The following is a 17,702-nucleotide window of genomic DNA, read 5'->3' as shown; positions in this document are numbered from 1 at the left end:
TAAGAGACTAAAATGAGGTTTTCCCATTCCCCCCCCCTTTTCTTTCTCATTTGAAATTATGCAGATTGATTTTTTTCCCTCCCTCCTAGGGGGCAATACTAGGATGCGAACCTGATCGGATGTCAAAGAGGCAACTTGCCATGAAATCCGCTAATGCACCGCGACTCACCGGGGTAAGCATATCTAACAGGAGCATGCGAGGGGAAAGAGACTTGGGGAAGAGCTCAAGGCGACGGTGATCAGAAGGGCTAGTGAAAGGGGAGCGGTGACATTTGGCACCCAGCTGAGTTTAGTGGACATGCAAACAAGGTTTAAAGCTCTGCAGAGGTCAGCAGCCGCGTCATGAGCTCAGGAAGCTGAGTGGGAGCTCCTACTCAGCAGCAGTCAGTTGGCTGCCCCTACAACTGACAATTTCTCTGCTTTCGAGTTTTAAGTATCAACTTCGTACAGAAGGGCACACACGTAGCCAGTGTGTGCGTAACATACATGAAGCTCTACAGTCGAACACAGCGGATACATAATTGTATAATTCTAGCATGAGAAATACTACTCTATAAAGATACAATTGCACTTTAGAAATGTAGAGAACAGGATTAAGTCTTGGGGCACAAATTACCATATGCGAATTTGTTATCGTATCTCTATACTAAGGAGACTAAATTCCCCCCCCCCCTTCCTTTGAATATATATTCTCTATTCTCATCAATTGCAGCCCCTCAATATTTTTAGATTTTGATTATCTAACAAAGCAGATACTTGTTTTCTCCGGTACTTCTATGAGCTCTACAAACAGTTGTCGAATATTATTAATGCGGCAGCTAATTACGTGTTTACCTTTTTTTTTAAAAAAGAGGTTTGCTTCTATTGTGGGGGTGGGGTGGACCAGAGTGGTTTAAACTGTAGAATCCAGTAAAACATTGATTTGTAACTCGTTCTTCGACTATTTGTCCCTGCAGCTTGGCACAATGAAACGGGTTTGCTGTGTGATGTTTTGTGGTATCTATTTTACATATCGGCCTTCTAAATAGTTTTCTTGGTTTTTCCTTTTTAGTTTTAGTATCTAATGATAAAACTCATAAAACCAGAAAGAAGGATTCTCAGATGAGTCTTTGGTAAATCACCTGCATGTACTTGCGCATCTGCCTAGAGAGGAAGCAAATCCAAAACCACGTAGATTTCCATATATATGTAATATAAATGACACGAATCGAATTGAATAGATAAAGCGAAAGTGGAGATAACTGGAGATGGAAAGCAGGAAAGGATGGGCAGAAGAGAGACATTATTATTTTAGGGAAAAGGATTTTAGGGCCTGAACTTTCCAGATTGAATGTCTGTTTAGATCCAATTATTCGGAATTAAGTCCATTTCTGAGCTGTATAGGCAGTTAAAGGGTCTATCCAAGCATTTTTATGCAAGAATTTGAAAGGATATATCTTTTGGTCGTTTTTTTTTATTATTATTATTTTAAAGTTACAAAGATTCATTTTTCTTTTTAGTGCCCTCTACTCCAAATTGAAAATAGTAGTAATAAAAGGGGGGGGGGAGGGAGAGACCTGTAGTCTTTAAATTGCCACAATCGCTATGTTCTTTAAAAAAATATATTTGATTTTATTTTAATAACTTAGTATCAGGTCTGAAAATGTTAAGCAACCAGAAAAAGGTAGAGAAGGTCTTTGTGGGCAGACGGATTTTATTCTACTCAGCGGCTGATGGTATTTTGGCGCTTGTAGATATTGCTTTAGTTTTGTTGAATGGCTACAGTTCACTTCTTAAAACAGTAACTCAAGATGTAAGTAAAAGTGTTTTCATTTTTTATTGATCCTGCTTACATCTTTCATTATCCAACATGTAGCCACAGCAAATTAGCACTCATCTGATACAGAGGATTCAATTGGCAACCATATTTGTTGGAGAGAGAATTCTAAATACTGGGCTTTTTCTCTGCACTTAGTAAGAACTGATAATGAAGGTTAGGCACCGCTAAAAACTAAATAAATGAAATCTTCTCTCTCCAGGAATTGGTGGTGATGTGTTCATTACAATTCAGACATGTGGATGTGCATAAAGAATGGCTCTTTTACAGGGTTGACTTGCCCTCTCAGGTTTTAAAGGTTCAACCAACCACTTTGAAGTCCTGCCCACTTAAAGGGGTTTTATTTAGTTTCACTGGCATAGGTTCCTTTAGGGAACCTGAGTTTCAGTCCCCAGCAAAGGTAGGGAGAACAGAAATGATGTGTAACCCTTGACCAACAATAATATAACATCCAAGTCTACTTCAGCAAAGTGAAAAACAAGGCATTTATTTATTTGGATAATTAATGCCAGTCAAATCCCCTTATACATTTCATTTATTTGATTCTTTTAGAAAAGGAGGAGGCTTTTTGTTTGTTTGTTTTGCATGAGTTGCCCTGAAAATTGTTCAAATTGTCCTACATAGAGATTCCTAGTCCAGCTAAGGAGAAAGCACAGATTAAGATTGTTAAGAAATCTGGCCTCTTGTCCATGAACACTCAACTGTGAGATCTTGGACAAGTCACATAATTTTTCTGGGTCCAATTTTCCTTGTCTGTGTCAAAACAGATGGTCTAGTCCCTTCAAGTTCTAAAAGTCTATTATTTATTTCTGTGAAACCGGGTAATAAAGAAGTTAGAGTAGAAACCAGAGGAGTTACTGTATATTAGTTTTCTTTTTAAGCAGTAAAGGTTGTAAGGTTTAAACTGGGCAGCCACAGAAAAATAGTAGCTGTCTATCTGCAGGACCATTCAGCAAAAGGGTCATTTCTGCCAGAAAGAAAACTACTGCTCTAATGGCAACCTGAATTTTGACATATTCTCTGCTCTAGAAGTGGTCCAGAGCTTTATGAGAGAATCAGAAAGACAAGCAGAGAAACTGAGAGAAAGGGACAAGTAAACCACACTAAGAAAGGGAGCTGGGGGCAGTGTCTACCTTGTCCTCCTAAGAAAACTGGCGTGCAATTTATGATCTGGTTCAGGAGAGAAGTATAGAACAGATGAAGGAGATACCTTTGACTCTTGGCAGTAAATGGGAAGAGAACTGATCCACATTTCCTTATGTGCTTTCCTTTCTCAGGCCTTTAGCAGTCAGTTCCCATAAACTAATTTTCCCAGCTAGAGTCAGGACTGATTCGATTCAATTCCCTCTTCTAGAAAAGAAAATGTCTTGCATCCTTCCCAGCCCCGACTCCCAAAGATTCTGTACTGCAAAGGGTTTGCTCTCAAAAGTTTGCAGAGGTGCCCTGTTGGCCAACCTGTAGGAAACCCTACTAAATCCAGCTAACACCTAACACAACTTTGGCACTCAACAAGGCTATTACTCAAAAAAGTAACTAGATACAAGGCCTAAATTACAAGGGCTAACGAAACCAAACCGGGAGCATCAATGTGCTGCCCCCAGGGGGCGCCAAAGACTCTCCTTCACTTTAAGGGGGCTGTTTTAGAGTTTTTGGTTTTCTATTTCTGTTGGTTGTTGTTTGTTTGTTCTAATATTCCCCAATCTATAAAGCGATCCTCTTTCTGCCTCTTGTTAACCAAACACAGGACTTTATTGCTCATTAATATGATTGTAGCATTTTCACACTCTACGCTCGTTTCTAGAAAGTTAGGAGCCCACTGGACACTCTGTGCTGTCTTTGGTTTATACAGATAATAGACGTGACTCACGATCCTTTGATTTTCATGTTGTTTGGCTATTTATGTTAGTCTTCACTGAGCCAGCACCCTGTCTCTTGCACAGGCTCCCTCATGAAAAATGGCCCTGCTTTTTTCATACTGCCGTTATCTGATGTAAACCTGATCATTGGATAGGAAAGTTTAGCCTTGTGGGCACTATGATCTACCCAACTCAGAAAACTTAGGACAAAAGTTGTTCAAGTTGAAGTGTGGAGGTCTGTGTGTCTGTGTGTATTCTTTTGGTCCAGGGTTTTCATTTCATATTTATTTTATCTCTTCTCTTAATAAGATGGGCATCTCATCTACAGCTTCTAATCTTAGAGGATTACCTGGCACACGGAGAAATTACCTGACTTGTTCGTGATCACCCAACGAGTCCTGCCTATGTCAGTCAGGGCTTGAATCATGTCTTCCTGACTAGAAAGATGGCCCGTTACCTCTTTGGTGTTTGTGGAGGGGAAGCAAAAATAGATCTTCAAGAATGTGAAGGAATGTTGACACATTTTAGAAGCTATTATTTACAGGTATTATTTACAATAGTCATTCATGTAAATTCACTTAATTTGTGAGAGCACATGGAGAATACAGATTAAACACATTCATGGATGCCTATTTGTGAAACTAACCACAGCTTCTTGAATCCAGTCTAAATAAGCAAACCCTTCTACCTAGTATCAAACCTTTGTTCCTGGTTAATGAGTGTTTTCACGTGAGAGTCTGAAGGGCTTCATAAAGCCTTTGAAGGAAGGAGCATATGTTTACAAGGAAATGAATTCTTAGTAGCTAGGGAGAGGATACTTGAATTTCAGGTGAGGATTTTGCAGTTTAAAAGACTGTCGGGCTATTGAAAAGTTTCCTATTTCTTTCCTGCCGCGAAAATAGAGCGGAAGACCTGGGGAAATGGTAACAAAAGCTATAAGGAATTCGAGGATTGCAAGATCAATGTTTTCTCACAACCGAAGGTTTCGAGGCTAGCAAACTTTTAAAAACCGAAGACAATCATATTACCTATGGAAATAGGGAAGGGGGTGAGATTTCTCCAAAAAGAAGTCCCACAACAAAAGGAGGACCTTGACATTCTCTACATCTGCTGATATCGTTTGGAGTTTTACAAACTTTTGCTCTCACTGTTGTTGCAAACAAAATGACCACCAAGGAGACAGAGAACCCATATACAGAGTATTTTGCGAACACTCCTTGGCCCACTGGTTTTTCCAAGCAAATGAAACGAGCTGAATTCTTTATTAAATTATTTTTTTCAGCCTTCTGCCTTTTTATGAAAATAAAAGACAACACTTTGTCATTTTTAATCATATAAGCAGACAATAAATCTAATTTAGATATTGATTTTTTTCTCTAGAATCAAGTGATTTTTGCAGTGTCTGTTATGTTTACTTTGGCCAATAAGAGCGGTTTTCTCAGAGACTACGTAGTATTGGGGCTTTGTCTTTATTGACAAAATGAAGCCGAGCGCTGAACAATTATCAGAAATATTTACTTGATCGGTGTGGACAGCCAAGGTGAATTATTGCGAGATGAATTTGCTTCCCTCCCCGCCTCCGCAGAAGCAGGTTGTGCGTGGGCGTGTGTGTTTGCGTGAATTACCCGGATAATTACCCCCGATGGATAACCACTTCAGTATGTCCATCGGATAATTCTATAATTCCTTGGTCCTGAAGTGGCTGTTGCTTAGGTCTATTATAGTGAAGGGCAGTTCTTTTGTTTAAAAAAACAAACAATCCTCTTTATATTGTCAGAGATTAAAAATCCACAATGTAGTAGAGTGTTTGGGGATTTCAGAACAAAGCAGTAGAAGGCTGCTTTGAAAGGCAAAACTCTCTCGCTCTCAATAAAGTTCTTCTAGAGTAAATGTACCAGATCTTCCACTTTAGGCAGGAATTCAGGAACGCTGAAAGCAAAGTTGACCAATTACCATTGAATTTAGGCAGCCTATAAGGCATCCCAAAAACCTCACAAGAGAGGAAAGTAGCTCCACACACTACCCCGAGTTCTCGCTTCGCTCCTCTCAAAGAACAAGTGGGTGTTTGGGAAGCAAAAAGATCTCTTTGGAATCTCGAAGGCTTCCAATCTCACTCCCATCCAACCCCCCATTCACAATTACCGCAGATTTCAAAAAGAAACCTGTTTGTCCGAGTTTGGGATGGGGTTTAGATGTCCTGTTTTATTTTGTTTTTAAGAAGCTAGGTTTTCTATTTTTCCAGTAATCCTAACTAGAACTTTCACTATAGCTCTATCCTTGGTACATATCCTAGAGGATGAAAATCAGGGCAATTTACATGCCTTTTGTGTAGGTTTTTAAAGAAATAGAATAAAAGAAAACTTTTTCCCGAATTTTAAAGCATCAGAGAGCAGAAACAAACACTTCTGCCTCATTGAAATGTTCTGAAGCCAAATGTTGACCAGTTGTGTTCATCAATTTACTTGCTATCACTGCCAAGGCCATCCATTGCCTAGAGCTGCAAGACAGGTTTTTTTTGGTTGGTTGGTTGGTTGGTTGTTTTTTGTTTTGTTTTGTTTTGTTTTGTTGGACTTTTTAATTTTTGTTTCGTTTTCGAGAGCGGCGATATACGTTTTATTTGTTTTTAGATCTTTTTGTTTGAGTTTGTGAGAGGGGAATCCACATTGGTTGGCGTCGGGATGAAAGAAAAGAAATAGTGAACCCATTTTCCAAAGTTGGTGAATACATTTAGGTCCATCTGAGATCAGAACCCTAGAAATTAGGGTGTACACTAAGAATTAAGAACTGGAGGCCACTGGAGTCCAAGGCACTGCTGGGGGAGGGGATCCAGCAGTGCTCTGGAGAGCCAGAAAGCAAGCGGTGAGGGGAGTTCAGGGGCCGCTGATGACCCCCTGGGTCTGACCTTTCCTGCTGTTCCTCTGGGGTCATTATTTAACTCTTCGTTCTCCACAGTCCGCCTGCTTAGCAGTCCGAAGCCCTCAGGGAGAATACTGGGTCGATACTTGGGGTCTGCCTTCGAGGACAGAGGGCAAAGGGAGAGAAGAGTAGCTTTCGGCACTCTATGTAGGAAAAGAGAAGGTCTCGGGTTGCCAGAAAGACAAGAGGGCCCTGGGCTCTGATGAAATGGGACAGCGAGGCCAAACCTTGCTCAGCAAAAAGAGTGAGGGCATGTGGAGAGGGAACCATCAAAAGATAAGTCAGGGAGAGTGGGATCCGAGCTTCCAGGCCCCAGTTTAGCCAGACTTTGTGAGGGAAGTAGGCTATCATGGTGGACCAGCCCTGAGGAGCTTACCTCTTAATTTTCCTTCCTTCTTTACAATAGAGCTTCTTTTATCTATTTTTCTAATTATCAACAATACCCTCCACTTCATCTGTTCCTCCTCTCAAAAAGAAAAACACCCTCAAAACTCTCCTGCGCAGAGAAGGCAACAAAAACCCGAAGGACAATGAGGAAGTTAGTAAAATCAGAGCCACGGGGACTGGAAGAGGAGATGGCAGTTGCAGGGGTGAGAGGGGAGTCATTCAGGGATGACTTTCTTTTATCTGGTTGCTAATACCCCCAAACTACTCCATCTGAGAGAGAGTAGCGCAGCTCAGAGTGCGGAGCCCTGGACCTAGTAAAGCGCTGCAAAGACTTCTAGAAAACGTGCCTCCCGTAGGATGATGTGGCACTAACGAGGCGTCTATCTGCTCTCCTTTGGGGTCGCCTTCCATCTGCTAGCCCCGGCTTCGCTCCGCAGGCAGCACACAGATTTAAACTTAGCCGCGGGGTTGCAGGGCAGCTCTTGGGCCTTGACCTCGGCCAGGACTCCTCTGAAGCTAGCTCAACTCTCTCCGTTAGCCCCACACTGTTACTCCTCTTCTAAAATGGGGGAATTGAAATCGGGCGTCAAGAGAAGGCTCCCGATCTGAGCTGCTTCTTACTGGGCTACAGTGAGAAAGGCAAACTAGAATGCCCTGAATCCGAACTGCACCAGCTGACCGTTCCTTCCTCCTCCTTTTTTTTTTTTTTTTTTTTTTTTTACGGGCCGCCGATCTCCCTCCTACTCAAATACACACCCCTAGATCCCAGAGGGCTGGGATTTTAGTAGTCTCCCCAGCTGAAGGCCGGTCAGGGAGGAGCCGAGAGCGTAAAGTTCAAATGCATCAGACTCTGAAGTCATTTATCCGGTTTCATAAATAATTTTCTTATTACACTTAAGCCCCTTAATTCCTGCCCCTTCCCACTTTATTGCGGGGTTTCAGCAGATAAAAAGTTTCTAAGTCGGCTCGGTTGTTGTTTTCCTCTTTCCATCATTAACATCATTAATATAAGCTATCAATAACCCTGTCGTTTGGAGCATAGTTTCGCAGTATTGATCCACATAGCTATTCATCTCTGCCATGCAAGACACGGAATAATTTTCGCATTACAGTAGCTTGGATTTGCTTTTAATTCATATTTAAAGCTGCAACTGGCTCTGTGGAGCTCTCTGCGAAAGACTAGAGGCGCCTAATTAATAATAAGTTAGAAACGAAGGAAGGCACCGGCGAATAAATAATTAATACAGACATCTATGTCTCTTTGAATATTGCTCCTTTAAAAATTTAGACTTACCAGGACCATACTGTAAGTCTGCAATTTATATTGTGGGGATGATTTAAGAAAGCTATTTTTTTCCTTGAAATACAATACTAAATTATTAACAGTGTTTTGCAAACCTCCTAAGTTCCTTCATTACCTAACCCCTCCGGTTTGTTCCTTCCAGGTGGAAAACACCAATATAGAGGGGTGGGGTATAAACTCTCCGCAAGAAACCCTAACTGGATTCCAGCTGTGTTCTGTCGGAATCTAGAAAGCAAAGAGGACAAAATGAGAGTTGGAGGCAAGACAGAAAGTCAGGGTCCAGATATTTGAGCAGCTCATCTCATTGGAGTTCAAAGCTCAAATCATCAGATAGAGAGCTATTTTGTTTGGGGGCAGGATGGCTGAATGTTGTGAGGGACCAGAATTTACTTACAATATAACAGTGCAGAAGTCCTTTGGGTAACCTTGTTCTCCCCAAGAAAAGATTAGGGAGAGGGACTTAGAATTGAAGACAAAGTGAGAGAAAATCCTAGTCAGAGAATTTCATCTTAAGGAACTCAGTCGTTTCAATAGGGATGCAAAAACTCTTGGGATCTCCCAAACTGGGTTAAGGGGAAAGCTCTGTTGTAGGAAAAGACCCCTGGGGTCAAGGAGGGAGCATCAGGACTGAAGAAGAGAGAAGGGTCAAAGAAAATGAAAATAGCCAAATAAAGGAGATGACAAAGAGTAAAACATATGGTGTTTGGATTTTTCTTTCTTTCTTTGATTAGTTATTGTTAGCAATATAGATTTTTTGTTGTTGCTCAGATTAATATATGTTTAACATAAAAATACTGGCATTAGTCAAGTACATTGTAATCATCTTGTTGAAGAAACCTTTCTTAGTTTGATGACAATTACTCCAAAGAAATCTCTTGGGAACAGCAAAGAAAGCCCAATTTCTTTACGATCAGAGACTCAAATGAAGAATCAGCCTACAATGGTGATGATAGTGACAATGATGGTGATGGCAGGGCTGGTGTTCCTTCTTAGGTGCATCTCGTTGAGAGAGAGCCAAACATTTAACCATCAATTTGTCCAAAGCTATCTGCTGCCCAAATTGTGGCTGTTCTAGTTTAAGAGATCATTACACAGATAATTATTGCTTTTCTCACCACCATCGTTGCCATGGTATTCCCTAAAGTTGCAACCAGGATTAAAAAGGAGGGGAAATCGGTCAGTAAATCAGTGTATTGCCTTGGAGGCTGTTCACTTTCCCAATAACTTAAATAAATAATCCCTTTTTCTTTCTTCTCATTGTAATCCTCACATGTTTTCCTGAATTCTTTCTGATGTCTGATCATAATGATCCTGGATTGGAATTTTAAAACTCCAGGATTTCAGGGATCAGAGCTCTAAGGTCCAAAGTAGTGATACCTGAAGGCACTTATCTTATGTCTCACTTTTTCCCTATCCCATCCCATTCCCCCTTCACCTAAAGCACAGATTCATATTAATAGCCTATGGCTAAGACCTCCTGGGTCCCCCATTACCTACTCCTTTGAGGTGCTCCACAGGCACTGATCACACTACCTGTCATCCATCTAAAAGACTGCATGACTAGTCAAAGGTTAGAAATCCAACTCTTTTCTTCACCCAGGAGCTAAGAATTACAGAAATATAGGGATGAGGTGGGAAAAAGAAAGAAGTCACAGAGTACAATTCTTCCACAAGGATGTAGATATAGGACCCATCTGCTTAGTCACATCCTCAGTCTGGAATGTAGGGTGAAGTATACCTTGTGTATGGGAAGTCTTGCATATAAGGAAACCGGGAGAAAGAACTCAAACCCTCTTCTCATTATTTTTATCTCTTAGTAGGAAAACAAAAACTAGGTATACTTTTACCTATTGTGTATCAGTAGGTGTTCTGTGATTTACATGAAGACATCAGATTTCAGGTATCTATTTAATATATAGATTCCTCTGTGGTTAAATTGTAGGATTTCATCAGTCTATTTGAACAAATGAGGTCAAATTGCAAGCATCATCCCCTTATAAGATTAGAAATACAGTATATGTAAATGCAACCCATGGGTCTTGCTCTGAAAGACATTTATGGACATCAGTTTTCCTGTGTGAAGGTTAAAAAAAAAGGTCTTTCTTATGTAAGAACGTAGCTGATTTCTTTAGGTACAGGTGAAAAGGTGCATTCCTGTGCATTCTCTCTCTCTCTCTCTCTCTCTCTCTCTCTCTCTCTCTCTCTCTCTCTCTCTCTCTCTCTCTCTCTCTCTCTCTCGATTAGATCCTAGGTGGGCTCTCTGTGCTGGCCACCTGATTCTTGAGCTGGTAATGCTGAAATTCTGCTAGCCACAGAAGCCACTCTGGGACCCACAGGGTGTAGTTTAAATAGGATTGAATATACCACTTTCTGGGGATGCAGGCGCCAGGGAGTCCCACAGACTGGGTAAAGAGCATGCTGGGGGAGAGTGGAAGGTCGGTAAGGAAAAAAAAAAGGAAAGGTAAGAAGAGGGAGAAAGGGTGAGACAAGAACAATAGGAAAGACAGGAATGAAAAGTGGGAGAGGAGGGAAAAGATGAGGAAAGAATGATGGGAGAAGAGGAGAAGGGAGAAAGAGAAAAGAGAAAGGAATGGAGGAAGATGATAGGGAGCCACAAAACACAAAAGTTTCATTTTTAAATCTTCTAGGTGTCTGCGGGTCAAATAAAGACAAGGGCGGTTAACGATTATTCTGTTAAATCTATGGCACTTGACTACACAAACACTAATTTGATTAGACACCGAAATGATTTGTTTAAAGAGTTTTTCCCTCCCTAGTGCAGCTCCTCCAAAGCTTCCCCTCTGCGTTACCCACTGAAGCTGCTGGAGATGATCACAGAAGGGAACAAACGCCCACCCGGAAGAAGAGACAGGTTTTTTAAACACTGGAGGCTTCTTGAATGGGGCGCCTTGAAACCCTCTCTACGTGAAGCTGATTGCCAGACCTTTGACTACAGCTGCGGAGCCTCAGTTTCTGACGTCCCAGAAGCCTCTGGGTCTATCTGGGAGGTGGCTCACACTTTGAAAAAACGTGAAAAGCTTCCAACCTTCTCTTGACTTCATACCCCTTTTAATTCTTCCTTTGCTACGGGCTTTCTAGACTGTAGGGATTTCTGCCAGAATTAAAACCTCCAAGATCTGATTAAATCCAGGAATACTTCAGATTGTCCACCTAAACAGAAGTTTATATGAAAGCTAGATTTGAACAGGGTAGTGAAGGAGAAGGAAGAGTGGGAAGGGTGGAGTGAGTGAGAATATAAGGGGTGCGTTTCATCGAATCTGTCGTAGACAGCAGGAAGGGAAAAGGTCGCTTTCTTCCAATATACAAATTGCTAACTATGTCTCAGCACCAGTCTTACCAGATAAATCCACAGAGATCAAGGCGCAGTCCTAGCAAACCCCACTGCCCCAGCTCCGATCTTCACCACCTTAGACTCTTATATCTTTAGGGCACCTTGGAGTCAAATTATAGATATTGAAGGAGCCATAGAATGCAATTTTCCTTCCTTCCTTCCTATTTTGCTTACTTCTGTTTCTTCTTTCTTCCTTTTTTTTTTTTTTTTTTAAATAAATCAGGCCGGGAAGGTTTCTTCCCACTGGATCTATATCACTTTACAATTCAACTCTAAAGTATAGCCCGGGGAAAAAAAAAAAAAAAAAGACATTGGAAAACATAGTGTTGTCTTTAGAGTTGAAGGCAGCAGAGCTCCATTCACCTAACTACTCCTCGTCCTTATTGCACTTTCACAGGAGAGCCACCTTAGAACGTCATCTTATTCTCGGCAACATCAAGGCCATCAGATACCAGCAGATCTTGGCCATATAGTGTTTACTTCCAAGCCTGGAAGCTATCTTAGGTCAAGAGCTGAGAATGGTTTAATCTGGAAGTGGGATAGATTAAACCTCAATTTGTCTTGGAGATATGGGAACCTTAACCATCAGTACACAGAGAATAAGATCTCTAATGATAACCCTAAACAACCCTAGTCTGAATAATGTGTTCAGGCTTCTTCTTTGCCCCTGAGAGACAGGAACTTTCCAACATGGTCAAGATTAGGGAATAACTCTCTTAAATTAGTTCCCTAGCAGAGTGGCTTTCTTGACCCAGATCTGGAGGTGAATTAAGAACTTTAAAGAAAATATTAGGCCTATTTCCTTGAACATAAGGCTTATGACTTAATTAATATTTGTGACAATACCTCTTCTCTCACCACTAGAAAATGGAAGAAGAAACTTAAGGGAATTTGACTAAAATATATTCCCTTGCCTGGTGTTTTCAAAAGGAAGAAAGAAAAAAGAAAGAGAAAGTGAGGAACTAAGGGATGGAGGAAGGAAGAAGAGAAAAGGAAAACAAGAAAACTAATAGAAATATTGATAAGTTAAAGGAAAAGGGAAAAACTTAATGAGAAAAAAGCTGGGAAAGACTTCATATGCTAAGCAAAATGGAAAACAAGAAAAAGAAAAAAAAATCAACTGAAAACCTGCCATCCTTCATTAATTGGTTTCTATTGCTCCTCTTTTCTATCAAAAGAAAAGGTATGTGGAATAATAGTGCTTTTCACTTTCAAAAAGAGGAAATAAATAATTTTGAACTACTTTTAAGGAATATTTTTACACTAACAAATTATCAGTGTTTTTTCTCTTCACCTGTAAATTTCTGTATTCTCTTTCCAAAATTTTCTGAATATCTAAAGTAAACAGAATTGCAAAATTTTCAGAATAATTAAAAGAATTCTGAGTGAAAAAAGATCCAGAGATTCTGGTATCAAGCTTTTAGACCATCATAAATTATCTCTCTCATATACACACACATACACACCCCACAAGTTTTACTGAAATGCACTTGACTCTCAAAAATAGAACCTAGCAAGGTTAGAAATTTGAATTCTTGACCCTTTGTTCATCCCTCTCTCTCCCTGCCCACACACAAATATCCATAACCACTAACAAAGTGTGAAAGAATAGTTTGTTTCTCTTTGGAAAAATAGCAAAAGCATAATAAAATCTTAGTTCCCAACATATCAGCCCAATTGCATGCTTAGTAGTGATTACAGTGTAACTTACCTTAATTGGTAACTTCAAAAGTAATATTAAAAAGCATCAATTCCCATTCCTTGATAATCAATGGTCATTGAATGAATGTTGTACCCTAGGCAGCTATCTACTTTGCCCACCCTCGGTCCCTGTGCTGCCTACGGGGCATTATAAAGAACACAAAGAATTGGACTTCCTCTTAAATTTTCATTCTTACATTGTAGGGAATCCAAGAACTCATGTGCTATATGATCTTCTCAGTTATTAACCTCAGGACAAGCTTATTTTCTATTTCTCTAAGTCTACCTCTCCTTTTGATGTCTCTTTTTCTGTCTGTGGCACCACCATCCACACAGTCTTGCATGCTTGAAATTCTGATGTTGTATTTTAGTCTTTTCTCTTTGGCCTCTAACATTTAATTGTTTATCAAGCCCTGATAATCCCTCCTCTTTAAAGTCTCCAACTTAGAAACCTCTTTTCCATTAACATTTCCAACACCTTGTGAATCTTCACAGACTTAACTGTAGCCGCAACCTCCTACATAACAAATTTCCCTGCCTCTACTCTCACTTAATTCTAATCCATCTTCCATTCTTCTGCCAGAATAATGTCCTTTGTTGCTGATCTGTTCATATCATGCGTCTGCTCAGAAAGGTTTAGGAGGCTCATATTACCTAATGAGTAATATTCATAAACTTCTGCTTGTTATACAAGTCTCTCCATCTGACACCAGTCTACCCTTCCATTCTTATCTATTACTACTCCCCTGCCCACACTCTGTGCTACAATAAAAATGGACTACTTGCTCCCTTTCATTCTCTTGCTTCCATGTTGTTTCCTTTCCTGCTCTTGTTCATGCTATTCTATATTATTAGAATTTCTTTTTTTCTTCTGTTGAATTTCTGCCAATCCTTTAAGACCCATCTCATATGTTATCTCCTTAATAAGCCTTTCCTTGGTCTCCATCTCTAATAAGGTTAGAATCTTCACTCTCAGACCTTATTTAAAACTTTGTTTTGTACCTCTCACTATGTAATAGTGTTAAGTATTATTTTCTCTACTAATCTGTAAGCTCCATGAGGGCAGGAATCTATCTTATCTAAATTTGGTCTTCACCATAACCACCACTCACTAATGGACGTTTAATATTACATATTTCTGTGTCTCTTTATTTATTTGAATGGATGGATGCTTTAAAAGTCTGCCTAGATTATCTTCAAACTCTAGAGGTTTCTTCCTTAACAATTATGTTTTTCATACATTCATATGAATGATAAAGAAACATTCATGGTGGGAATAGATAAGTTAACATTTCTTTTGAGATATTCTGTAATTTGGCAGTCAAAAATATGTTGAATCTCAATGAACTAATGTTCTTGGTCTTTCCTAAGGTAGAAAAAAATTGGTCATTCTCAGAAGAAATCATTGTGTGGTTATTATTTGGTGAAAAGTCAGCCCCTTTATCAACTATTAACTCCTTCCTATTTGTCTCTTTTCTATTCAGATTTCAGAAACATTGAGTTCACAATCAATTCTCATCATTTCCGTGACCTGGTATGAACACTGTGACTTGCATATATTCCCCAGGAAAATTACCTTCTATCATTCACTAAATGTAAATACATAATTTGTTCTTATTGGCTCAAAACATAAAATGTTGCTAGTATCAAGAGCTCAGTCATCACAATCCCTTTTTCTTTTCATGTTATGAATAAATAGTTTTTTAATGTGGAGATAAGGGGGGGGAAATTGTTGTAAAATATTTTAAAATCTGTTTTGGTTATGAAAATGAGCTTTCTTCTAAATAAGATTTTACACTTACATAGTGCTTTGCCTCATATTCATTATCTCATTTGATCCTTAAAAACAGTTTTTTGATATTGATTTCTTATCTTCATTTTATTGCCAGAGACCCAAAGGTCAAGTGACTTGCCCAAAGACATAACTAATCAGACTAAGGTGGAAGTAGAACCCAGATCAACAGACTCTTCCTTTTAAGTTAGCTGCTTTTTCTGAAATGTTTTGTTAACAATAAATTCAGAGCTCTAGAATACTTACCCACCTCAGAATAGTCAACAGTAATATCCCCTAGTCACACAAATTTACAAATTTAATTTTCATTATAGAAATTTTTCATCAGAAGAATCTGTAACTTATGGAAACTGGTGATTGGAAAGAGATGGAGTTTCTAGAATAATAAATAATTTTGAGTCCCTTCTCCTTTTCTCTAGAAGGATTGCAAAGAGTATGAGGAAAAGGTAATTTTAGGTTCCAAAGGATATTGAACTTTCAAAGAACATGTTTAGAACTGGTAAGGAGCTAAGAGGTTATTAAGTCCAACCTCCTCCACTTAAAAATAAAGACACTGAAATTCAGAAAGGGTAGTTGATTTGCTCATGATCATGCAGACAGTAGTGATAGAATCAGAATTTGTACCCAGGACCATTAAATCTCAAAGCAATGCTCTACCTACACCACAGTGCTTTACCAGACTTACATAGACCAAAAAATATAGATTATTTTCCTCTCCTACCATTTTTTCCAGATCATTTTAAGGAGAGATAGAAAGGACCCCCTCCTTATCCATCAGAAATATTAGTGATAGCTTCTCCTCAAAATTTGGAGCAAATGATGGTTTTTAAGGCCAGAACAGAAAGTCCATTATTCTCCTCTAACTATAGGATGTCTGTGATTAAAGGAAATATTTAAATAAAATATGACCCACAAAACTTCAAAAAATGAAGCTAGTCCTAAGCTTATAATGTACCCTTTCAAGAGAAAAATCAAATTAAATAGGATATATCCAATAGTTTAATTTGGACAACCCCCCCTTATGAATATATCCTTAACCAAAACTTCATATATACAGCTATTGGGGTAAGGTTTCAAAAACATTGTTTCACACTTTTCTAGATAGCTCTCACTGAATTTAATTGGGGGGCCTTGCATGAGTGTTTTCAGGATCAAATCTTAATTAACTACTCATAAAGAAAACTACAAACAATTTCTTCATTTAGTATTTGCCTTTTCCAAAACAATTTTTGGAAGGGGGTAAGAAGAAAAGGATTGAGATTGTTTCCAAGATAGATGACTGCAACATTTGCCTTTAGAAATTCCTTTTCCCATAATGAAGTAAGGAACACATACATAAGGAACATAGTGATTTTCAGAATGTATTATCTTTTGACCCACAATCTAGTTTGTCTATAGGTGGTTACTGAAATGATTTCATTATAGCAAATCAGGAAACCTGTTTCACACCTTGTCATTTTTTTCCAACAATAATCATGATTATATTGTGAGGAGAAGTGCTTTGTAAACCTTTAAGTGTTTTATGGGTCAGTAATTATTTTCCCATTAATATGACAGCATTATTTCATTGTCACTTATTATTTGGATTTTGGATTATCATTTGTCAGTATACTTCTATTTCAATAAGGGCCTGGACAACATTATATGGACAAGACGGGGTTTTCTCTGAGGTTCTAGCTCAGTAATCCTATTAAGTCTTTGATTCTATTAAATCAACTAGAATGATGAAGCCCAGTAATTTCCAATATCGGAAGATTGACTATCCCTGACAGAAACACATCACAAACAGACTACTTGAGCACAGAAAAGAGGCCCACTACCTCGATGATAGGCTGCCTTCTGTTTTCATTCAAGTTTACCCAATCCTTGGTCTCTGATGGGGTGAGGAGGGGGGGAGCCTATCTATACCACCAAAAACTATCTACTACTCTTAAAGTTGTCCGCTTCCCACATCCCATCTTCTAGAACCCTTTCCCCTCCCCGTTTGTAGGGCACATCTATAATGTGGAGGAAGTGATCTTTGGTGGGCTCTATCTCTATGTGTTCCGGCTTTGAGTAATTTTTCTGACATGGATTTCAGATGGATCCTCCGTTTTAAATCTAAAACCTGTCCTAGGTCAATATATATATAGCCCAGAATGGAGCACCAAATACAGTAAAGGAGACGAGAATTTACCTCGCATCCACGTGTCCCCAGACTTGAGATATAGGAATTCTGAATCTGAGCTCTATTTAATTTCCACCCAGCTCCCCTCCTCACTATTGGGGGGCGGGGGTTGAGAGAGGGGGAGGGAGTGCCTTGGGTCCCTAGTGAGGCCTTTATTGTTCACAGTTAGACAATGAGCACATCTGTCCATTCTCCAAGGGATAAAAAGCACCTAAGCGGACACAGCTCTGCCTTTTGTTTTGTGACCCCCCTCCCTTTTGTAAACGAAAGAAAACCTCGGCATGTGGTGAACTGGCGTGCTTCCAGCATCTGAGCCAGCTCTGTGTTTTGCTCCCTCCCCCTTATAGAGTCCCCCACACACCCCATCTAAAGCCTAGATCTATCTCCACAGTACAATTGAGGTTGGTATAGA

Source organism: Sminthopsis crassicaudata, chromosome 2 (assembly GCF_048593235.1).
Source record: "Sminthopsis crassicaudata isolate SCR6 chromosome 2, ASM4859323v1, whole genome shotgun sequence".
In the NCBI taxonomy this organism is placed as follows: Eukaryota; Metazoa; Chordata; class Mammalia; order Dasyuromorphia; family Dasyuridae; genus Sminthopsis; species Sminthopsis crassicaudata.
Note: the sequence above shows the minus strand (reverse complement) of the source record.